The following is a 21,990-nucleotide window of genomic DNA, read 5'->3' on the forward strand; positions in this document are numbered from 1 at the left end:
GAATGTCAACATCAATGGAATCAGATGCTCACTTGAACATCTGCGGCATGCCTTTCATCTTGGCCGCCGTTTGGTTATTATTTGGACGGACGACGTCGAGAAGCCTTCTGTCTTTCGTGTATGCGTCAATGCGTGTATACATCTGATGAGAACTTGGGATTTCATGTGTTTTTATTTCAAGTCAGATTACTCTTGTTGCTTGTGCCATAGTTACAGCGGATACACGCGTTGGGAAGTAATGACGAAGCGCATAATATTTACATCAATTATGCACAAGGGAGCATGTTCAACTCCGTATATGTTGTCTTAGCATTTGTTGGTGCAGCATAGCCTGGTCCTAAGTCAGAGGGTTTGCGTTAGGCGTGGTTAGGCGTGGTGAGCCAGCTATAAAAGCTTAGCCACTCAAAAATGGAGATGAAATCAAATAGAAAACCGTTGGGACGTAACCCTCTTAGCGACGCGCCATATCGGAACCCGGGTATGGTGTTAAATGGGCAAGGACCGGGACGCCACCCCATTAGTGGTATGCCGTGTCGTGATATGGATACGGTGTCAATTGAGCAAGGATCGGGTCGTCGCTTCCTTAGTGGTGTGCTACATTGGCGTTTGGGTGTAGTGACAAATGTGCAAGGGTCTTCGCATGTCTCAACGGGTGTGAAGGGTAAGGAAGCTAGTTGAGCCGACTAGGATATGTGTAGATAGTTAGAACGTAGGGTCCCTTACAAGTAAGCTAAGAGAGTGTTGGCTATCACTACAACCTAGTGATAGCCAACACTTTCTTCAGAAAAGAGATATTCTCATTTGGTGACTAGTAGTGGCCATCGTTCGAGCCAGATCGACTTCGTGCTCACAAGGAGAGAAGATAAACAAACTTGTTTGGATTGTAAGGTGATACCTGGAGAGAGTGTTGTACCCCAACATAATCTTGTGGTGGCGGACTTCTGTTTTTGGTTCAGTGCTCATAGGGTTAAACAAGCCAAAATTGCGAGGACGAAGTGGTAGAAACTCAAAGGGGACATTGAAAGGGAATTAGGCTTACACCTATTTCTTAAATAATTTTGGTGGTTGAATTGCTCAACACAAATAATTAGACTAACTAGTTTGCTCTAGTCTATAAGTTATACAGGTGCCAAAAGTTCACAAAAAGCCAATAAAAAGACCAAGAAAAGGGTTCAACAAAAAGAACAAGGGATAACCGAAGTGCTCCCTGGTCTGGCGCACCGGACTGTCCAGTGTGCCACCGGATAGGGTCCGGTGCACCAGGGGACTCCAAGCTGAACTCCACACCTTCGGGAATTCTCAGAGACGCTTCGCTATAATTCACCGGACTGTCTGGTGCACCACCGGACAGTGTCCGGTGCCCCAAGGGAGAGCGACTCTAAACTCGCCAGCTTCTGGAATCTGCTCCGCTATAATTCACCGGACTGTCCGGTGAGTCACCGGACAATGTCCGGTGCACACCGGACTGTCCGGTGTGACAGCGGAGCAACGACTACTTCGCGCGCAACGGTCGACTGCAACGCATTAAATGCACGCCTGCGCGCGCAGAGGAGCAGAACACGCGCGGGTGGCACACTGGACAGCCTACAGGGCCTGTCCGGTGCACCACCGGACAGCCAGGCGGGCCCACAAGACAGAGCTCCAACGGTCGGAACCTAACGGCCTGGTGACGTGGCTGGCGCACCGGACACCCGTCGATTGCAGCCTTCACCAACGGTCAAGTTTGGTGGTTGGGGCTATAAATACCCCAACCACCCCACATTCAAGTCATCCAAGTTTTCCACCTTCCAACTACATTACAAGAGCTAGCATTCAATACAAGACACACCAAAGAGATCAAATCCTCTCCCAACTCCACACAAAGCTTTAGTGATTAGAGAGAGTGATTTGTTGTGTTCATTTGAGCTCTTGCGCTTGGATTGCTTTTTTCTCTCATTCTTTCTTGCGATCATCTCATTTGTAATCGAGGCAAGAGACACCAATTGTGTGGTGGTCCTTGCGGGAACTTTGTGTTCCGATTGATTGAGAAGAGAAGCTCACTCGGTCTAAGTGACCGTTTGAGAGAGGGAAAAGGGTTGAAAGAGACTCGGTCTTTGTGACCACCTCAACGGGGAGTAGGTTTGCAAAAACCGAACCTCGGTAAAACAAATCTTTGTGTCACACTCTTTATTCGCTTGCGATTTGTTTTCACGCCCTCTCTCGGACTCGTTTATATTTCTAACGCTAACCCGGCTTGAAGTTGTGATTAAGTTTGTAAATTTCAGATTCGCCCTATTCACCCCCCCTCTAGGCGACTTTTAATTGGTATCAAAGCCCGGTGCTTCATTAGAGCCTAACCGCTCGAAGTAATGTTGGGAGATCACGCCAAGAAGGAGATGGTGACCGGCGAGAAGCCCGCTACAAGCCACGGGAAAGCTCCATCGGGAGAGTCCCACATCAAGGGGAAGGAAAAGGAATCCCCTTCACACAAGTCGCGTCGGAGTGGTGACAAGAAGAAGAAGATGAGGAAAGTAGTCTACTACGAGACCGACACCTCATCGCCATCCACCTCCGGCTCCGACACGCCATCCGTAACTTCTAAGCGCCATGAGCGCAAGAAGTTTAGTAAGATCCCCCTACGCTACCCTCGCATTTCTAAACATACACCTTTACTTTCCGTCCCATTAGGCAAACCACCAACATTTGATGGTGAAGATTATGCTAGGTGGAGTGATTTGATGCGATTTCACCTAACCTCACTCCACAAAAGTATATGAGATGTTGTTGAGTTTGGTGTACAGGTACCATCCGTAGGGGATGGAGATTATGATGAGGACGAAGTGGCCCAAATCCAACACTTCAACTCCCAAGCCTCAACTATACTCCTCGCCTCTCTAAGTCGAGAGGAGTATAATAAGGTGCAAGGGTTGAAAGGTGCCAAGGAGATTTGGGACACACTAAAGACCGCACACGAAGGAGACGAGGTGACCAAAATCACCAAGCGGGAAACGATTGAGGGGGAGCTCGGTCGCTTCCGACTTCGCCAAGGGGAGGATCCACAAGACATGTACAACCGGCTCAAAACCTTGGTGAACCAAGTGCGCAACCTCGGGAGCAAGAAATGGGATGACCATGAAATGGTCAAGGTTATTCTAAGATCCCTCGTTTTTTCTTAACCCTACGCAAGTTCAATTAATTCGAGGAAATCCTAAATATACACTAATGTCTCCCAAGGAGGTAATTAGGAATTTTGTGAGCTTTGAATTGATGATCAAAGGCTCAAAGAAGATCAACGAGCTTGATGGCCCTTCCACGTCCGAAGCACAACCGGTCGCATTTAAGGCGACGAAGGATAAGAAGGAGGAGTCTACATCGAGTAGAACACCCATCGACGCCTCCAAGCTCGACAACGAGGAAATGACACTCATCATCAAGAGCTTCCGCCAAATCCTCAAGCAAAGGAGGGGGAAAGATTACAAGCCTCGCTCCAACAAAGTTTGCTACAAATGTGGTAAGCCCGGTCATTTTATTGCAAAATGTCCATTATCTAGTGACAGTAACAAGGGCGACGACAAGAAGGGGAGAAGAAAGGAGAAGAAGAGGTACTACAAGAAGAAGGGGGGCGATGCCCATGTTTGCCGGGAGTGGGACTCCGACGAGAGCTCCACCGACTCCTCCTCCGACGAGGACGCCGCAAACATCGCCATCACCAAGGGTCTTCTCTTCCCCAACGTCAGCCACAAGTGCCTCATGGCAAAGGACAGCAAAAAGAAGAAGGTAAAATCAAGATCCTCCACTAAATATGAAACCTCTAGTGATGAGGATAATGCTAGCAATGAGGAGGATAACTTGCGCATTCTTTTTGCCAACCTAAACATGCAACAAAAGGAAAAATTAAATGAATTGATTAGTGTTATCCATGAGAAGGATGATCTCTTGGACACCCAAGAGGACTTCCTTATTAAAGAAAATAAGAAGCATGTTAAGGTTAAAAATGCTTACGCTCTAGAAGTAGAAAAATGTGAAAAACTATCTAGTGAGCTAAGCGCTTGCCATGAGACTATTGACAACCTTAGAAATGAGAATGCTATTCTAATAGCTAAGGTTGATTCAAATGCTTGTGATGTTTCAATTCCCAATCTTACAAATGATAATGTTGATTTGCTTACTAAGATTGAAGAATTGAACATTTCTCTTGCTAGCCTTAGGAATGAAAATGAAAAATTGCTTGCTAAGGCTAAAGAATTAGATGTTTGCAATGCTTCCATTTCCGACCTTAGAAGTAAAAATGATATATTTCATGCTAAGGTTGTAGAATTAAAATCTTGCAAATCCTCTACATCTATCATTGAGCATACTTTCATATGTACTAGATGTAGAGACATTAATGTTGATGCTATCCATGATCACCTAGCTTTAATTAAGAAACAAAATGATCACATAGCTCAACTTAATGCTAAGATTAGCGAGCATGACTTAGAAAATGAAAAGTTTAAATTTGCTAGAAGCATGCTCTATAATGGGAGACGCCCTGGCATCAAGGATGGCATTGTCTTCCAAAAGGGAGACAATGTCAAACTTAATGCCCCTCCTAAAAGATTATCTAATTTTGTTAAGGGCAAGGCTCCCATGCCTCAGGATAACGAGGGTTACATTTTGTACCCTGCCAGTTATCCCGAGAGCAAGATTAGGAGAATTCATTCTAGGAAGTCTCACTCTGGCCCTAATCATGCTTTTATGTATAAGGGTGAGACATCTAGTTCTAGGCAATCAACCCGAGCTAAATTGCCTAAGAAGAAAACTCCTAGTGCATCAAATGATCATGACATTTCATTTAAAACTTTTGATGCATCCTATGTTTTGACTAACAAATCCGGCAAGGTAGTTGCCAAGTATGTTGGGGGCAAACACAAGGGATCAAAGACTTGTGTTTGGGTACCCAAAGTTCTTGTATCTAATGCCAAAGGACCCAAAACCATTTGGGTACCTAAAGTCAAGAACTAAAATTGTTTTGTAGGTTTATGCATCCGGGGGCTCAAGTTGGATCATCGATAGCGGGTGCACAAACCATATGACAGGGGAGAAGAAGATGTTCTCCTCCTATGAGAAAAACCAAGATCCCCAACGAGCTATCACATTCGGGGATGGAAACCAAGGTTTGGTTAAAGGTTTGGGTAAAATTGCTATTTCACCTGACCATTCCATTTCCAATGTTTTTCTTGTAGATTCTTTAGACTATAATTTGCTTTCTGTTTCGCAATTATGTCAAATGGGCTACAACTGTCTTTTTACTGATGTAGGTGTCACTGTCTTTATTAGAAGAAGTGATGATTCAATAGCATTTAAGGGAGTGTTAGAGGGTCAGCTATACTTGGTAGATTTTGATAGAGCTGAACTCGACACTTGCTTAATTGCTAAGACTAACATGGGTTGGCTCTGGCATCGCCGACTAGCCCATGTTGGGATAAAGAATCTTCATAAGCTTCTAAAGGGAGAGCACATTTTAGGATTAACAAATGTTCATTTTGAGAAAGACAGGATTTACAGCTGTAACACCCACTTTAAAAGAAAAGTCTAGAAAGATAAATTATATTACCTTATATCTATATGTGTTATCTATGTTTCTCATTTCGTGTGAGCACCACAATTAAACAAATAAATAGTTAAGAAAAGACACTCAAATAATACATGCATCATGCTGGTATTTTATTTTGTGTGCATTTTGTGACAACATAGAATAATGTGAAAAGAAATATATTAATGCCCAAATGGGAATTTAAGGTCTAAAGGAAATTCTAGGGTTTGAGAAAGGAGAAGGAAAATATTATATAAAGAAAATAAATATGTAAATAAACCTATTCATTTTATATTAGTATTTGAAATTATGCATTTAGACCCAAGGTTAAACTCACAACAATATTTGAATTCAAATTTGAAATTTACAAATAAAGAGGGAGAAATAAAGCAGGAAATATAAAAGAAAAGAACAAACCCTGATCGTGGGCCGCACACACCCATTTCGGCCCACTAGGGAATCACCTCTGCGCGGCCCATCCACTGCGCACTTGCGCCTGCACCTGGGGCCCATTGCCCAGCCTCCCACTCACGGTGTGGCTTCGCCTCGTTGACGCGCGCTCAATGACATGTGGGACCGCCTCGTCGGGTCGGTCTTCTCCGACTTCTTCGCGGCGCGGAGTGTGATCCCAACGAACCCGCCGCAGCTGTGCGACTACCGCGATATGCGCAACAACCTTCGCCGGATTTCTGGGCGCAACGACCTCCGCCATGATCGGGATTGACGGTAACTGCGTCTGCCCCTATATAACCCTGCCGCTCCCGCTCCCCCATCCATCTCGCCGAACCGAACCATGGACGCCAGGAAGGAGAGAGAACCGAGAGCAGGGTGTGCTGCCAGCGTCGCCCTCGTCCGCGCCTGGTGGTCGGGGGTCTGTGACGTTCCGGGAAGCTTCGTGTGGTTGCGGGTAGAACGCCAGTGGCCGGATTGGGAGGAAGAATTGCCGCTGCGATGACCTGCGTCGCCGCCGGGCCAAGATACTGTGACCAGTCCTCGTTGTCGGCGCTTAACTCCAATTTGGTGCTCTAGGAGTGTCACCGGTGTATGTAGAGGGCGTACGAATCATCAATTCGTGGGCGGAGGCACCTAATCGTCGATGATTTCTCGCCACCGCCGCCATCCCGATTTGCACCGCGGACCAACCCCGACACGCCATTTGCACTGGTGAGTTCCCGGCTACCGCGTTCGCTCTGCCCCACTCATTGTGTTGAGCCAAGCAGCGATAGAGTTAGGCCTTTGCGGTGTCGGGTGCGTCATCCACCGGCGAGTGCCGCCGTGTGGGTGAACAGGGGTGCTGTCGCGCCGCTGTTCTGCTCGGAAGCGTGGGGAAGAGAAGGGCGTGGCCGTTTGATCCATAATCAACGACCACGATTGGAAAGGCTGGGAACCGTTAGATCTGTGTCTGCGGCCGAGATCGAACCTGGCGAACGATTTGGGTGGAGTAACCGGCTCCGTTCAGATCCGATCGAATGGATCGGATGACTCCGGTTAGAGATATGATCTGCACCGTAGGATTCGGATCCTATGGCCTCGATCCCGTATCGGCTCAGGCGATGGTTGATCTAATCGGGCCATCTGCGGTTGATCGGACGGCTGAGAACCGATGATACCCCTTCGGCCTGGACATTTTACTTAAGAGCCCTCGAGAAAAATACGAATCAACCCACCGTCCATGTCTGGGGTTTTCTGAGTCTTGGGAATGTTGCACCGTAGCCCCTGCACTTTCCATAATTTGAGGCCCAGTCCAGAGTATTATAAAACCCGAGAAATTGAATTATAAAAGGATTTTTAATGTGAAAATATATGCTAGAACTTTGATAATTCATAGAAAATTCATATGAGCTCCAAATTACTCCATTCCAGTTTCTAAAATTTTGTACTTTTATTCTCCATCACTTAGAGCCTCTGTTTGGTCATGAAAACAGTAAGAAAATTTATTCCTCATCTAATTCTATTTCAAACACATAAAACCTTTGAAAATTCATAACTTAAAATCTGTAACTCCAAAAATTATAATTCCTGTTCCTGTGATCTTATTTCAATATATAGATCATTATTATGTATTTTGCATATATGTTTGATGTGATGTTAATTTTGCCTATGCCATGTTTGTTTGTATTGCTACGACTAGCGCGAGGTTACGAGCCACCTGAAGATCATCCTGGTACCTGGAATCTCAAGTCCCAGGCAAGTTGTGCCCTTGATCACCTCTTTTTACCCAGCCATGTTCTAATTAATCATAATGATCTGCATAGGTTAATTTTGATGGGACCCAATAGGTTACCCTAGTTTGATTATCTTTATACCTTGTTACCACTGAACTTTTTGGGTAGTACTTGCTAGTGCTTTATGTGGTTTTGGGTATGAAGATACATTACTCATGATTATACTTTTGTTATCCGTTGTTATTTATCGTTCATGATAAGATCATTATGTTAATTGGAACATGGAGCGACCACCCGGGAAAACAGTGCTACCACAAGGGTATAATGGGACGCCCTTGGCTGATTAATTAGGAAAGCTAGTGGAGGACTACCTTACCCGAAAGGGGCAAGGGCAGTAGGGGAGTGGTCAGTGTAGGGAGGCCCTCGGGAGGATTTTTGCTGCGATGGCGGTCCTGCAAGGGAATTCCTGCATTGGAGCTTCCTATAAACTGTAGCGGGTTTTCTGAAGCTAGTGGAACTTTGTAAAGGCCTCGTAGTGTTACCCTGCCTCGCCTCCTCGGTAGAGGTGTATGGGAAGTCGCTATCCCTTGGCAGATGGGTAACATGACTTGTGGGTAAAGATGTGCCACCTCTGTAGAGTGTAAAACTGGTATACTAGCCGTGCTCACGGTCATGAGCAGCTCGGACCCTCACATGATTAATTTATGGAACTTAAATTCAATTTGTCATATGCATTGCATCGCAGGTGATGTTGTTACTTCTGTTCTACTATTTAATTGGGTTGGTATTTACTTATACTTAGTAATTGCTAATAAAATTTTGACCAACTTTAAAAGCAATGCTCAGCTCTAACCATCCTCTTTGGTAAGCCTTACACTTCACGTGAGCTCCCATCTTTGGCGAGTTCATGCACATTATTCCCCACAACTTGTTGAGTGATGAACGTATGTGAGCTCACTCTTGCTGTCTCACACCCCCCCACAGGTCAAGAACAGGTACCACAGGATGAGGCGCATGAAGGATGCTGTGACGAGTTCGTGAGAGGTCTAGGTCGTCGTCTCCCAGTCAACTTCGGGTTGCTGGACCGTTGTCTCCATATAATGTAATTATTTATTTATTTTGTACAGAACTCCGATTATATAGTAAAGATGTGACATTCGATCCTGTGCCATGATTCATCATATGTGTGAGACTTGGTCCCAGCACACCTGGTGATTATGTTCGCGCCCGAGCTTTGGACCCCTAAAACCCGGGTGTGACAGAAGTGGTATCAGAGGAATGTTGACTGTAGGACGAAACCTAGATAGAACTGGACAACCATTATCTACTTACCTTTGCTACTCTGATTCTTTTCTAAACTTCTCTTAATCTTTCTCATCTATTTCCGCTTACTCTGATTATTCTTACCTTTTCTTTCTAAAGACAAATGTGGGTTTCACACTTTGAAATCCCGTGCCCAAAGTGACCTTTAGGAATAGGAGACCTACTCTTAGGAACAAAAAAAAACTATGTTTTTATCTATATGCTTGAATGTTTGTTCTTGTGATACATGTCTGATTTGGATCTTTGATTGATTGTGATGAGTTGTGGAGTAATGTCCACAATCACATCTGCATATACATATATAAAAAAAACGGTTATAAAAACATCTAAATGAACTAGGTCATCCCTCATCAAAGAATCTAGCCTAGCAAAATCCATCTTATCTTGAAAAAGTCTATCCTACACTCATAGATCCATCTTATCCTAAAAAAAAATAGATTCTCATCTTATCTTGAAAAGATTTTATCCTAATAGATCTAACTGACCTCAAAAGATTCTACCTTATCCTTATGGATTCATCTTGGCCTAATTAGCATATTTATCCCATTTTAGAAAAACAACCATGAGCTAATCCAGAATTTATTTAGAACTTATCGAGTCTAAAAATAACCATATCAATTTATTCTAGATCTGATCCAATCTAAAGTGAGTTACTTAATGCTAGTACAAGGATTAAGCCATACTCTTAAGTCACTTAAGCCTAAGTTAGTGCCATAGATCAACTCAGCCATACACTCCCAATAAGTTACACAATCCATTTATGTGAACCTATTGATTAAAAAAATGTCCTACTCATAGACCCAGCTATCTTAACTATATCTCCCTAACTCAGATGAAGACACCGAGATTGGAGACCGAAGATGATCAACCTCATTAAGAAAGGATAAACACCAACTCAAGTCTTCAAAGGATCAAGCGGGATCACCAGATGAGTCAAAAGCCACAATCTAGGATGGAGTCTTTTCTTACCCTACACTTTCTTAACCAAACCTATCTATGCTCTAAAGACATCTTTTATCCTACGTAATAAAATGACTATACATATAGATACACATGCTCTCCTAATCACTCACTAATAAAAAAAAGAGAGGCTTTTCATTTTGAAATAATCAGAAACTGAAAGCTAAATTGCAAACCACTCTTCCTACATCCTTTCTCTTACAAATCTCGAGGACGAGATTATTTTTAAGGGGGGTAGGATTTGTAACACCCACTTTAAAAGAAAAGTCTAGAAAGAGAAATTATATTACCTTATATCTATATGTGTTATCTATGTTTCTCATTTCGTGTGAGCACCACAATTAAACAAATAAATAGTTAAGAAAAGACACTCAAATAATACATGCATCATGCTGGTATTTTATTTTGTGTGCATTTTGTGACAACATAGAATAATGTGAAAAGAAATATATTAATGCCCAAATGGAAAATTTAAGGTCTAAAGGAAATTCTAGGGTTTGAGAAAGGAGAAGGAAAATATTATATAAAGAAAATAAATATGTAAATAAACCTATTCATTTTATATTAGTATTTGAAATTATGCATTTAGACCCAAGGTGAAACTCACAACAATATTTGAATTCAAATTTGAAATTTACAAATAAAGAGGGAGAAATAAAGCAGGAAATATAAAAGAAAAGAACAAACCCTGATCGTGGGCCGCACACACCCATTTCGGCCCACTACGGAATCACCTCTGCGCGGCCCATCCACTGCGCACTTGCGCCTGCACCTGGGGCCCATTGCCCAGCCTCCCACTCACGGTGTGGCTTCGCCTCGTTGACGCGCGCTCAATGACATGTGGGACCGCCTCGTCGGGTCGGTCTTCTCCGACTTCTTCGCGGCGCGGAGTGTGATCCCGACGAACCCGCCGCAGCTGTGCGACTACCGCGATATGCGCAACAACCTTCGCCGGATTTCTGGGCGCAACGACCTCCGCCATGATCGGGATTGACGGTAACTGTGTCTGCCCCTATATAACCCTGCCGCTCCCGCTCCCCCATCCATCTCGCCGAACCGAACCATGGACGCCAGGAAGGAGAGAGAACCGAGAGCAGGGTGTGCTGCCAGCGTCGCCCTCGTCCGCGCCTGGTGGTCGGGGGTCTGTGACGTTCCTGGAAGCTTCGTGTGGTTGCGGGTAGAACGCCCGTGGCCGGATTGGGAGGAAGAATTGCCGCTGCGATGACCTGCGTCGCCGCCGGACCAAGATACCGTGACCAGTCCTCGTTGTCGGCGCTTAACTCCAATTTGGTGCTCTAGGAGTGTCACCGGTGTATGTAGAGGGTGTACGAATCATCAATTCGTGGGCGGAGGCACCTAATCGTCGATGATTTCTCGCCACCGCCGCCATCCCGATTTGCACCGCGGACCAACCCCGACACGCCATTTGCACTGGTGAGTTCCCGGCTACCGCGTTCGCTCTGCCCCACTCATTGTGTTGAGCCAAGCAGCGATAGAGTTAGGCCTTTGCGGTGTCGGGTGCGTCATCCACCGGCGAGTGCCGCCGTGTGGGTGAACAGGGGTGCTGTCGCGCCGCTGTTCTGCTCGGAAGCGTGGGGAAGAGAAGGGCGTGGCCGTTTGATCCATAATCAACGACCACGATTGGAAAGGCTGGGAACCGTTAGATCTGTGTCTGCGGCCGAGATCGAACCTGGAGAACGATTTGGGTGGAGTAACCGGCTCCGTTCAGATCCGATCGGATGGATCGGATGACTCCGGGTAGAGATATGATCTGCACCGTAGGATTCAGATCCTATGGCCTCGATCCCGTATCGGCTCAGGCGATGGTTGATCTAATCGGGCCATCTGCGGTTGATCGGACGGCTGAGAACCGATGATACCCCTTCGGCCTGGACATTTTACTTAAGAGCCCTCGAGAAAAATACGAATCAACCCGCCGTCCATGTCTGGGGTTTTCTGAGTCTTGGGAATGTTGCACCGTAGCCCCTGCACTTTCCATAATTTGAGGCCCAGTCCAGAGTATTATAAAACCCGAGAAATTGAATTATAAAAGGATTTTTAATGTGAAAATATATGCTAGAACTTTGATAATTCATAGAAAATTCATATGAGCTCCAAATTACTCCATTCCAGTTTCTAAAATTTTGTACTTTTATTCTCCATCACTTAGAGCCTCTGTTTGGTCATGAAAACAGTAAGAAAATTTATTCCTCATCTAATTCTATTTCAAACACATAAAACCTTTGAAAATTCATAGCTTAAAATCTGTAACTCCAAAAATTATAATTCATGTTCCTGTGATCTTATTTCAATATATAGATCATTATTATGTATTTTGCATATATGTTTGATGTGATGTTAATTTTGCCTATGCCATGTTTGTTTGTATTGCTACGACTAGCGCGAGGTTACGAGCCACCTGAAGATCATCCTGGTACCTGGAATCTCAAGTCCCAGGCAAGTTGTGCCCTTGATCACCTCTTTTTACCCAGCCATGTTCTAATTAATCATAATGATCTGCATAGGTTAATTTTGATGGGACCCAATAGGTTACCCTAGTTTGATTATCTTTATACCTTGTTACCACTGAACTTTTTGGGTAGTACTTGCTAGTGCTTTATGTGGTTTTGGGTATGAAGATACATTACTCATGATTATACTTTTGTTATCCGTTGTTATTTATCGTTCATGATAAGATCATTATGTTAATTGGAACATGGAGCGACCACCCGGGAAAACAGTGCTACCACAAGGGTATAATGGGACGCCCTTGGCTGATTAATTAGGAAAGCTAGTGGAGGACTACCTTACCCGAAAGGGGCAAGGGCAGTAGGGGAGTGGTCAGTGTAGGGAGGCCCTCGGGAGGATTTTTGCTGCGATGGCGGTCCTGCAAGGGAATTCCTGCATTGGAGCTTCCTATAAACTGTAGCGGATTTTCTGAAGCTAGTGGAACTTTGTAAAGGCCTCGTAGTGTTACCCTGCCTCGCCTCCTCGGTAGAGGTGTATGGGAAGTCGCGATCCCTTGGCAGATGGGTAACATGACTTGTGGGTAAAGATGCGCCACCTCTGCAGAGTGTAAAACTGGTATACTAGCCGTGCTCACGGTCATGAGCAGCTCGGACCCTCACATGATTAATTTATGGAACTTAAATTCAATTTGTCATATGCATTGCATCGCAGGTGATGTTGTTACTTCTGTTCTACTATTTAATTGGGTTGGTATTTACTTATACTTAGTAATTGCTAATAAAATTTTGACCAACTTTAAAAGCAATGCTCAGCTCTAACCATCCTCTTTGGTAAGCCTTACACTTCACGTGAGCTCCCATCTTTGGCGAGTTCATGCACATTATTCCCCACAACTTGTTGAGTGATGAACGTATGTGAGCTCACTCTTGCTGTCTCACACCCCCCCACAGGTCAAGAACATGTACCACAGGATGAGGCGCATGAAGGATGCTGTGACGAGTTCGTGAGAGGTCTAGGTCGTCGTCTCCCAGTCAACTTCGGGTTGCTGGACCGTTGTCTCCATATAATATAATTATTTATTTATTTTGTACAGAACTCTGATTATATAGTAAAGATGTGACATTCGATCCTGTGCCATGATTCATCATATGTGTGAGACTTGGTCCCAGCACACCTGGTGATTATGTTCGCGCCCGGGCTTTGGACCCCTAAAACCCGGGTGTGACAACAGCGCATGCCAAGCAGGGAAGCAAGTTGGTGTTCATCATCCACACAAGAACATCATGACGACTGACAGGCCACTGGAGCTCCTACACATGGACCTATTTGGCCCGATAGCTTATATAAGCATCGGCGGGAGTAAGTACTGTCTAGTTATTGTGGATGATTATTCTCGCTTCACTTGGGTGTTCTTTTTGCAGGAAAAATCTCATACCCAAGAGACCTTAAAAGGATTCTTGAGACGGGCTCAAAACGAGTTCGGCTTAAGGATCAAGAAAATTAGAAGCGACAACGGGACGAAGTTCAAGAACTCACAAATCGAAGGCTTCCTTGAGGAGGAGGGCATCAAGCATGAGTTCTCTTCTCCCTACACCCCACAACAAAATGGTGTAGTGGAGAGGAAGAATATAACTCTTTTGGACATGGCTAGAACCATGCTTGATGAATACAAGACTTCGGATCGGTTTTGGGCCGAGGCGGTCAACACCGCTTGCTACGCCATCAACCGATTGTATCTACACCGAATCCTCAAGAAGACATCATACGAACTCCTAACCGGTAAAAATCCCAATATTTCATATTTTAGAGTCTTTGGTAGCAAATGCTTTATTCTTGTTAAAAGAGGTAGAAAATCTAAATTTGCTCCTAAGACTGTAGAAGGCTTTTTACTAGGATATGATTCAAACACAAGGGCATATAGAGTCTTTAACAAGTCCTCTGGACAAGTTGAAGTTTCTTGTGACGTTGTGTTTGATGAAACTAACGGCTCTCAAGTAGAGCAAGTTGATCTTGATGAGATAGGTGATGAAGAGGCTTCGTGCATCGCGTTAAGGAACATGTCCATTAGGGATGTGTGCCCTAAGGAATCCGAAGAGCTTCCAAATGCACAAGATCAACCATCCTCCTCCATGCAAGCATCTCCACCAACTCAAAATGAGGATGAGGCTCAAGTTGATGAAGGAGAAGATCAAAGAGATGAGCCACCTCAAGATGACGACAATGATCAAGGGGGAGATGCAAATGATCAAGACAAGGAGGATGAAGAACCAAGACCGCGACACCCAAGAGTCCACCAAGCAATCCAACGAGATCACCCCGTCGACACCATCCTCGGCGACATTCATAAGGGGGTAACCACTAGATCTCGTGTTGCTCATTTTTGTGAACATTACTCTTTTGTTTCCTCTATTGAGCCACACAGGGTAGAGTAAGCACTACAAGATTCGGATTGGGTGGTGGCGATGCAAGAGGAACTCAACAACTTCACTAGGAATGAGGTATGGCACTTAGTTCCACGTCCTAACCAAAATGTTGTAGGAACCAAGTGGGTCTTCCGCAACAAACAAGATGGGCATGGTGTGGTGACAAGGAACAAAGCCCGACTTGTGGCCAAGGGATACTCCCAAGTCGAAGGTTTGGATTTCGGTGAAACCTATGCACCTGTAGCTAGGCTTGAGTCAATTTGAATATTATTAGCCTATGCTACTTACCATGGCTTCAAGATTTACCAAATGGACGTGAAGAGTGCTTTCCTCAATGGACCAATCAAGGAAGAGGTCTATGTTGAGCAACCTCCCGGCTTTGAAGATAGTGAGTACCCTAACCATGTTTACAAACTCTCTAAGGCGCTTTATGGGCTCAAGCAAGCCCCAAGAGCATGGTATGAATGCCTAAGAGACTTTCTTATCACTAATGGCTTCAAAGTCGGAAAAGCCGATCCTACTTTATTTACTAAAACTCTTGACAATGATTTGTTTGTATGCCAAATTTATGTTGATGATATCATATTTGGGTCTACTAACGAATCTACATGTGAACAATTTAGTAGGATCATGACACAAAAATTCGAGATATCAATGATGGGGGAGTTGAAGTACTTCTTAGGATTTCAAGTGAAGCAACTCCAAGAGGACACCTTCATCAGTCAAACGAAGTATATTCAAGACATTCTAAAAAAGTTTAGGATGAAGGATGCCAAACCCATCAAGACACCCATGGGAACCAATGGGCATCTCGACCTCGACACGGGTGGTAAATCCGTAGATCAAAAGGTATACCGGTCGATGATAGGCTCTTTACTCTATTTATGTGCATCTCGACCGGATATTATGCTTTCCGTATGCATGTGTGCAAGATTCCAAGCCGACCCTAAGGAAGCTCACCTTACGGCCGTAAAACGAATCTTGAGATATTTAGTTTATACTCCTAAGTTTGGGCTTTGGTATCCTAGGGGATCCACATTTGATTTAATTGGTTATTCGGATGCCGATTGGGCGGGGTGTAAGATTAATAGAAAGAGCCCATCGGGGACTTACCAGTTCTTGGGAAGATCCTTGGTATCTTGGGCTTCAAAGAAGCAAAATTCCGTAGCTCTTTCTACCGCCGAAGCCGAGTATATTGCCGCAGGCCATTGTTGCGCGCAACTACTTTGGATGAGGCAAACCCTTAGGGACTATGGTTACAAATTAAACAAAGTTCCTCTTCTATGTGATAATGAAAGTGCTATCCGCATGACGGATAATCCCGTTGAGCATAGCCGCACTAAACACATAGCCATTCGGTATCATTTCTTAAGGGATCACCAACAAAAGGGAGATATCGAGATTGCATATATCAACACTAAAGATCAATTAGCCGATATCTTTACCAAGCCATTAGATAAACAAACTTTTAACAAACTTAGGCATGAGCTAATGTCACACCCGGATTTCGGGGCACCAAGACCCGGGCTCGAACATAATCACCAGGTGTGCTGGGACCAAGTCTCACACATATGATGAATCATGGCACAGGATCGAATGTCACATCTTTACTACATAACAGGAGTTCTATACAAAATAAGTAAATAATTACATTATAAGGAGACAACGGTCCAGCAACCCAAAGTTGACTGGGAGACGACGGCCTAGACCTCTCACGAACTCATCACAGCATCCTCCATGCGCCTCATCCTGTGGTACCTGATCTTGACCTGTGGGGGTGTGAGACAGCAAGAGTGAGCTCACATACGTTCATCGCTCAACAAGTTGTGGGGAATAATGTGCATGAACTCGCCAAAGATGGGAGCTCATGTGAAGTGTAAGGCTTACCAAAGAGGATGGTTAGAGCTGAGCATTGCTTTTAAAGTTGGTCAAAATTTTATTAGCAGTTACTAAGTATAAGTAAATACCAGCCCAATTATACATTGGTAGAACAAAAGTAACAACATCACCTGCGATGCAATGCATATGACAAATTGAATTTAAGTTCCATAAATTAATCATCAGAGAGTCCTGAGCTGCTCATGATCGTGAGCTCGGCTAGTATACTAGTTTTACACTCTGCAGAGGTGGTACCCTTTACCCACAAGTCATGTTACCCATCTGCCAAGGGATCGCGACTTCCCATACACCTCTACCGAGGAGGCGAGGCAGGGTAACACTACGAGGCCTTTACAAAGTTCCACTAGCTTCAGAAAACCCGCTACAGTTTATAGGAAGCTCCAATGCAGGAATCCCTTGCAGGACCGCCATCGCAGCAAAATCCTCCCGAGGGCCTCCCTACACTGACCACTCCCCTACTGCCCTTGCCCCTTTCGGGTAAGGTAGTCCTCCACTAGCTTTCCTAATTAATCAGCCAAGGGCGTCCATAAACCCTTGTGGTGGCACGTGTTTCTCAAGTTAAGCTCTATGTTCCAATTAACATTAATGATCTTGACATGAACAGTAAATAACAACGGATAACAAAAGTATAATCATGAATAATGTGTATCTCAATGCCCAAAACCACATATAGCACTAGCAAGTACTACCCAAAAAGTTCAGTGGTAAACAAGGCATAAAGATAGACAAACTAGGGTAACCTATTAGGTCCCATAAAAATTAACCTATGCAGATCATTATGATTAATTAGAACATGAGTGGGTAAAAGAAGTGATCAAGGGCACAACTTGCCTGGGACTTGAGTTTCCAGGTACCAACTTGCTTTTCAGATGACTCGTGACCTCACGCTAGTCGTAGTAATACAAACAAACATTGTATAGGCAAAATTAGCATTACACCAAACATATATGCAAAATACATATTAATAATCTACATATTGAAATAAGATCATAGGGACAGAAATCATTAATTTTGGAGTTATAGATTTTAAGTTATGAATTTATGAAGTTATCAAGTACTTAAAATAGGATTAAGTGAGGAATTAAATTTATTACTGTTTTCATGACAAAACAGAGGCTCTAAATGCTAGAGAATAAAATTACAAAATTTTAGAAAGTGGAATGGATTAATTTGGACTAAAAATGGATTTTCTATGATTTAATCTAGTTCTAGCAATTATTTTCATGTTAAAAATCCATTTTTCCAATTTATTTATTCAATTTACAACAGCATGGACTAGGCCCAAATATATGATAACAGCAGGGTTTAATCTACAAAAATTCCTGTGACTCAGACTCAACCCACGCAGGACTGCGGGTTGATTTCCGTATTGGTCAGGGTTTCTTATGAAAAAGGCTTCGGCCGAAGGGGTACGGGCGATCACGAGCCGTTGGATCAAATCCGGATGGCTTCGATTAGATCAAACCCCCGCGAGAACCAGTAAACGATGGTGACTGCCAGATCCAAAACCAACGGCCCCCAACTACCCGCGTCACTAATCAAACCCAGCCCTACGATCTGAGATCTACGGTCGCAATTTAATGTCATGAAGGGGTATTTTCCTGCTTCTAATTAGAGTCGTTCGCGCTTGGATGGACGGCCCTAGTTGCGTCTTCTCCGGCCGACGGCCTCGCACGGCGGGGCGCCCAGGTTGCGACGGCGCACAACCGGCGAGAGTCGTCCCAGCCGGTGGTGAAGCCTTTCCCAAACCCGATAGCCGTAGATGCATGGAAAGACAGAGCGAATCGACTGGAAGGGTCCTTACCGCGGATTAAGCTCCCAGGAGTCCCGCCCACGGCGCGAGTCTTCTCCAATGCGGCAATGGCGTCCGCGCGTAAGCAGTGGAAGGGAAACGAGGCGGGAGAAGGTATTGGTGGCCCAGCGAGGACGATGATGGCCGGCAGCGGAACCCCGCGGCGACGGCAATAGGGCGGTTGTGCACCAGAGGAGGTGCGGTGCCGGGTTCTTGGCGGCGGATTCGGCGCTCAGTTTTCTGGTCGCGGTGGTTCAGCCATGGGGGACTAGAGGGGCGCGGCAAGAAATATATATGGTCGAGGTGGAGGTCCGAGCGTCGAAACGGCCCTAGATTCTAGGTGGCGTTTGTTACGGTGTCTGTTGGCCGGGGCGGGCGCGTGATTTCCTTCGATGTCCGAGAACGCAGGGAAGTAGATGAAGCTGCCCGCACAGAGGGGATGGAGCTACCATGCGGGTCCCACCTGCCATCGACTTGGAGCAGCGCAGGCGCACACACGTGAGGCTGACGGGGTAGGCTCAAATGACAGTGGCTGGCGCAGATGTGGAAGTTGGGCCAGTGCGCGGGTTGAAAGGGGGAAATGGGCCAAAAGGGGAGGAAACGGCCCAGGAGCGATCATGTTTGTTTTTCCCCTTTTTTTATTCTATTTTATTTCCATTTGAATTTTAAATCTACACAAGTTTGAATTTTTCAAACCATTAGTTTAGATACACATATAGAACTTTTGCATGATGTGCAAAACATATTTTATATATTTATTTAATTTTAGTTTTCTTTGGACATGCTTCCAATTATATAATAGAGAATAGTCCACACCTTATTAATTCTAGGGAATATAATTTATATTGTAGATTATATATATTAAGAAATAGTTTAATCACCATTCCTCTATATAACCTAATCAAAAAGCAATTTAGTTTATCTAAGTATCTTTAATTATTTACTTTTTTTTAAAATATATTCATTTTGGGAGCAGTAACTTCCAAATTATGAATATCTTTAAGGAAAGGCGTTTTGATTTAAAACCTTTTGGGGAATTTTCCTTATTTTCGCCAAATTGGACTTTACGGTGTTACAAATCCTACCCCCTTAACAAAAAATCTCGTCCTCGAGATTTGTAAGGAAGAGGATACAACAAAATTAGCTTGTAGTCTAGATTTCAGTTTCTAGTTAGTTAAAAAAATCAAGAGTCTCCCTTTTTTTTAGTGAGTGATTTGGAGAGCATGGGTATCCAGCTACTTATCATGTAGGATATAAAAGATGGATAGGTTAGGGCAAGAATAGCTAGGGGTAAGCAAGTTTATGGTAAGGAAGAACTCCGTGTTGAGAGGTAATGCATCTGAAGATCAAGTTTGACTTCTCTATCTTTCTTGATTTGATGAGGTCGATCATCTTCGATCTTCGGTCTTGGAGTCATCATCTTTGTTGGAATAACAATTGTGGGTACATGGGGTAGGTAGGCTAAACGGAGTTTTTCTTTGCTTTTGGGATAAATGGATTAGACATCATGTGTTGTAGGTTAGGTTGTTGTTCACGGACGAGTTGGTATAAGGCACCAATTTAGGTTCATGTTTTATCGGAGTGGGGTCTAATCTATTTCACCAGGATTAACTAACTGGTTAAGCAACTCACTTTAGATTAGATCATAGTAGCTTAGATGGGATCTACATTAGATTGATATGACTAGCTTAGAGGGATAAGATCTAGTTAATTTTGGATTAGATCGTGGTTGTTACTTCATGATGAGATAAGCGAAGTGGTGGGGTTGAGATGGGCGGATAAGATAGAATCTTTTTAAGGTAGGATGTATCTTATTAGGATAAGGTATCTCTACTAGATGAAAATGGACCTATTAAGATAGATATATTTTTAATGGGGAATAATCTAGGTTGGCTAGTTATCTTATAACACATTTTTATGCCTAGATATATATGCAGATGTAATTGTGGACATTGATCCACAACCCATCACACTCAATCAAAGATCCAAATCAAACAAGTATCATAAGAACAAACACTCAAGCGCATAGATAAAAATAGTTTTTTTTGTTCCTAAGAGTAGGTCTCCTATTCCTAAAGGTCACTTTAGGCACAGGATTTCAAAAGTGTGAAATCCACATTTGTACTTAGAAGAAAAAGGTAAGAATAATCAGAGTAAAGCAGAAATAGATGAGAAAAGATTAAGACGAGTTTAGAAAGAATCAGAATAGCAAAGGTAAGTAGATAATGGTTGTCCAGTTCTATCTAGGTTTCGTCCTACAGTCAACATTCCTCTGATACCACTTCTGTCACACCCGGATTTCGGGGCACCAAGACCCGGGCGCGAACATAATCACCAGGTGTGCTGGGACCAAGTCTCACACATATGATGAATCATGGCACAGGATCGAATGTCACATCTTTACTACATAACAGGAGTTCTATACAAAATAAGTAAATAATTACATTATAAGGAGACAACGGTCCAGCAACCCAAAGTTGACTGGGAGACGACGGCCTAGACCTCTCACGAACTCATCACAGCATCCTTCATGCGCCTCATCCTGTGGTACCTGATCTTGACCAGTGGGGGTGTGAGACAGCAAGAGTGAGCTCACATACGTTCATCGCTCAACAAGTTGTGGGGAATAATGTGCATGAACTCGCCAAAGATGGGAGCTCATGTGAAGTGTAAGGCTTACCAAAGAGGATGGTTAGAGCTGAGCATTGCTTTTAAAGTTGGTCAAAATTTTATTAGCAATTACTAAGTATAAGTAAATACTAGCCCAATTAAATGGTAGAACAAAAGTAACAACATCACCTGCGATGCAATGCATATGACAAATTGAATTTAAGTTCCATAAATTAATCATCAGAGAGTCCTGAGCTGCTCATGACCGTGAGCTCGGCTAGTATACTAGTTTTACACTCTGCAGAGGTGGTACCCTTTACCCACAAGTCATGTTACCCATCTGCCAAGGGATCGCGACTTCCCATACACCTCTACCGAGGAGGCGAGGCAGGGTAACACTACGAGGCCTTTACAAAGTTCCACTAGCTTCAGAAAACCCGCTACAGTTATAGGAAGCTCCAATGCAGGAATCCCTTGCAGGACCACCATCGCAGCAAAATCCTCCCGAGGGCCTCCCTACATTGACCACTCCCCTACTGCCCTTGCCCCTTTCGGGTAAGGTAGTCCTCCACTAGCTTTCCTAATTAATCAGCCAAGGGCGTCCATAAACCCTTGTGGTGGCACGTGTTTCTCAAGTTAAGCTCTATGTTCCAATTAACATTAATGATCTTGACATGAACAGTAAATAACAACGGATAACAAAAGTATAATCATGAATAATGTGTATCTCAATGCCCAAAACCACATATAGCACTAGCAAGTACTACCCAAAAAGTTCAGTTGTAAACAAGGCAT

The sequence above is a fragment of the Zea mays genome, chromosome 6, assembly GCF_902167145.1.
Source record: "Zea mays cultivar B73 chromosome 6, Zm-B73-REFERENCE-NAM-5.0, whole genome shotgun sequence".
Classification (NCBI taxonomy): domain Eukaryota; kingdom Viridiplantae; phylum Streptophyta; class Magnoliopsida; order Poales; family Poaceae; genus Zea; species Zea mays.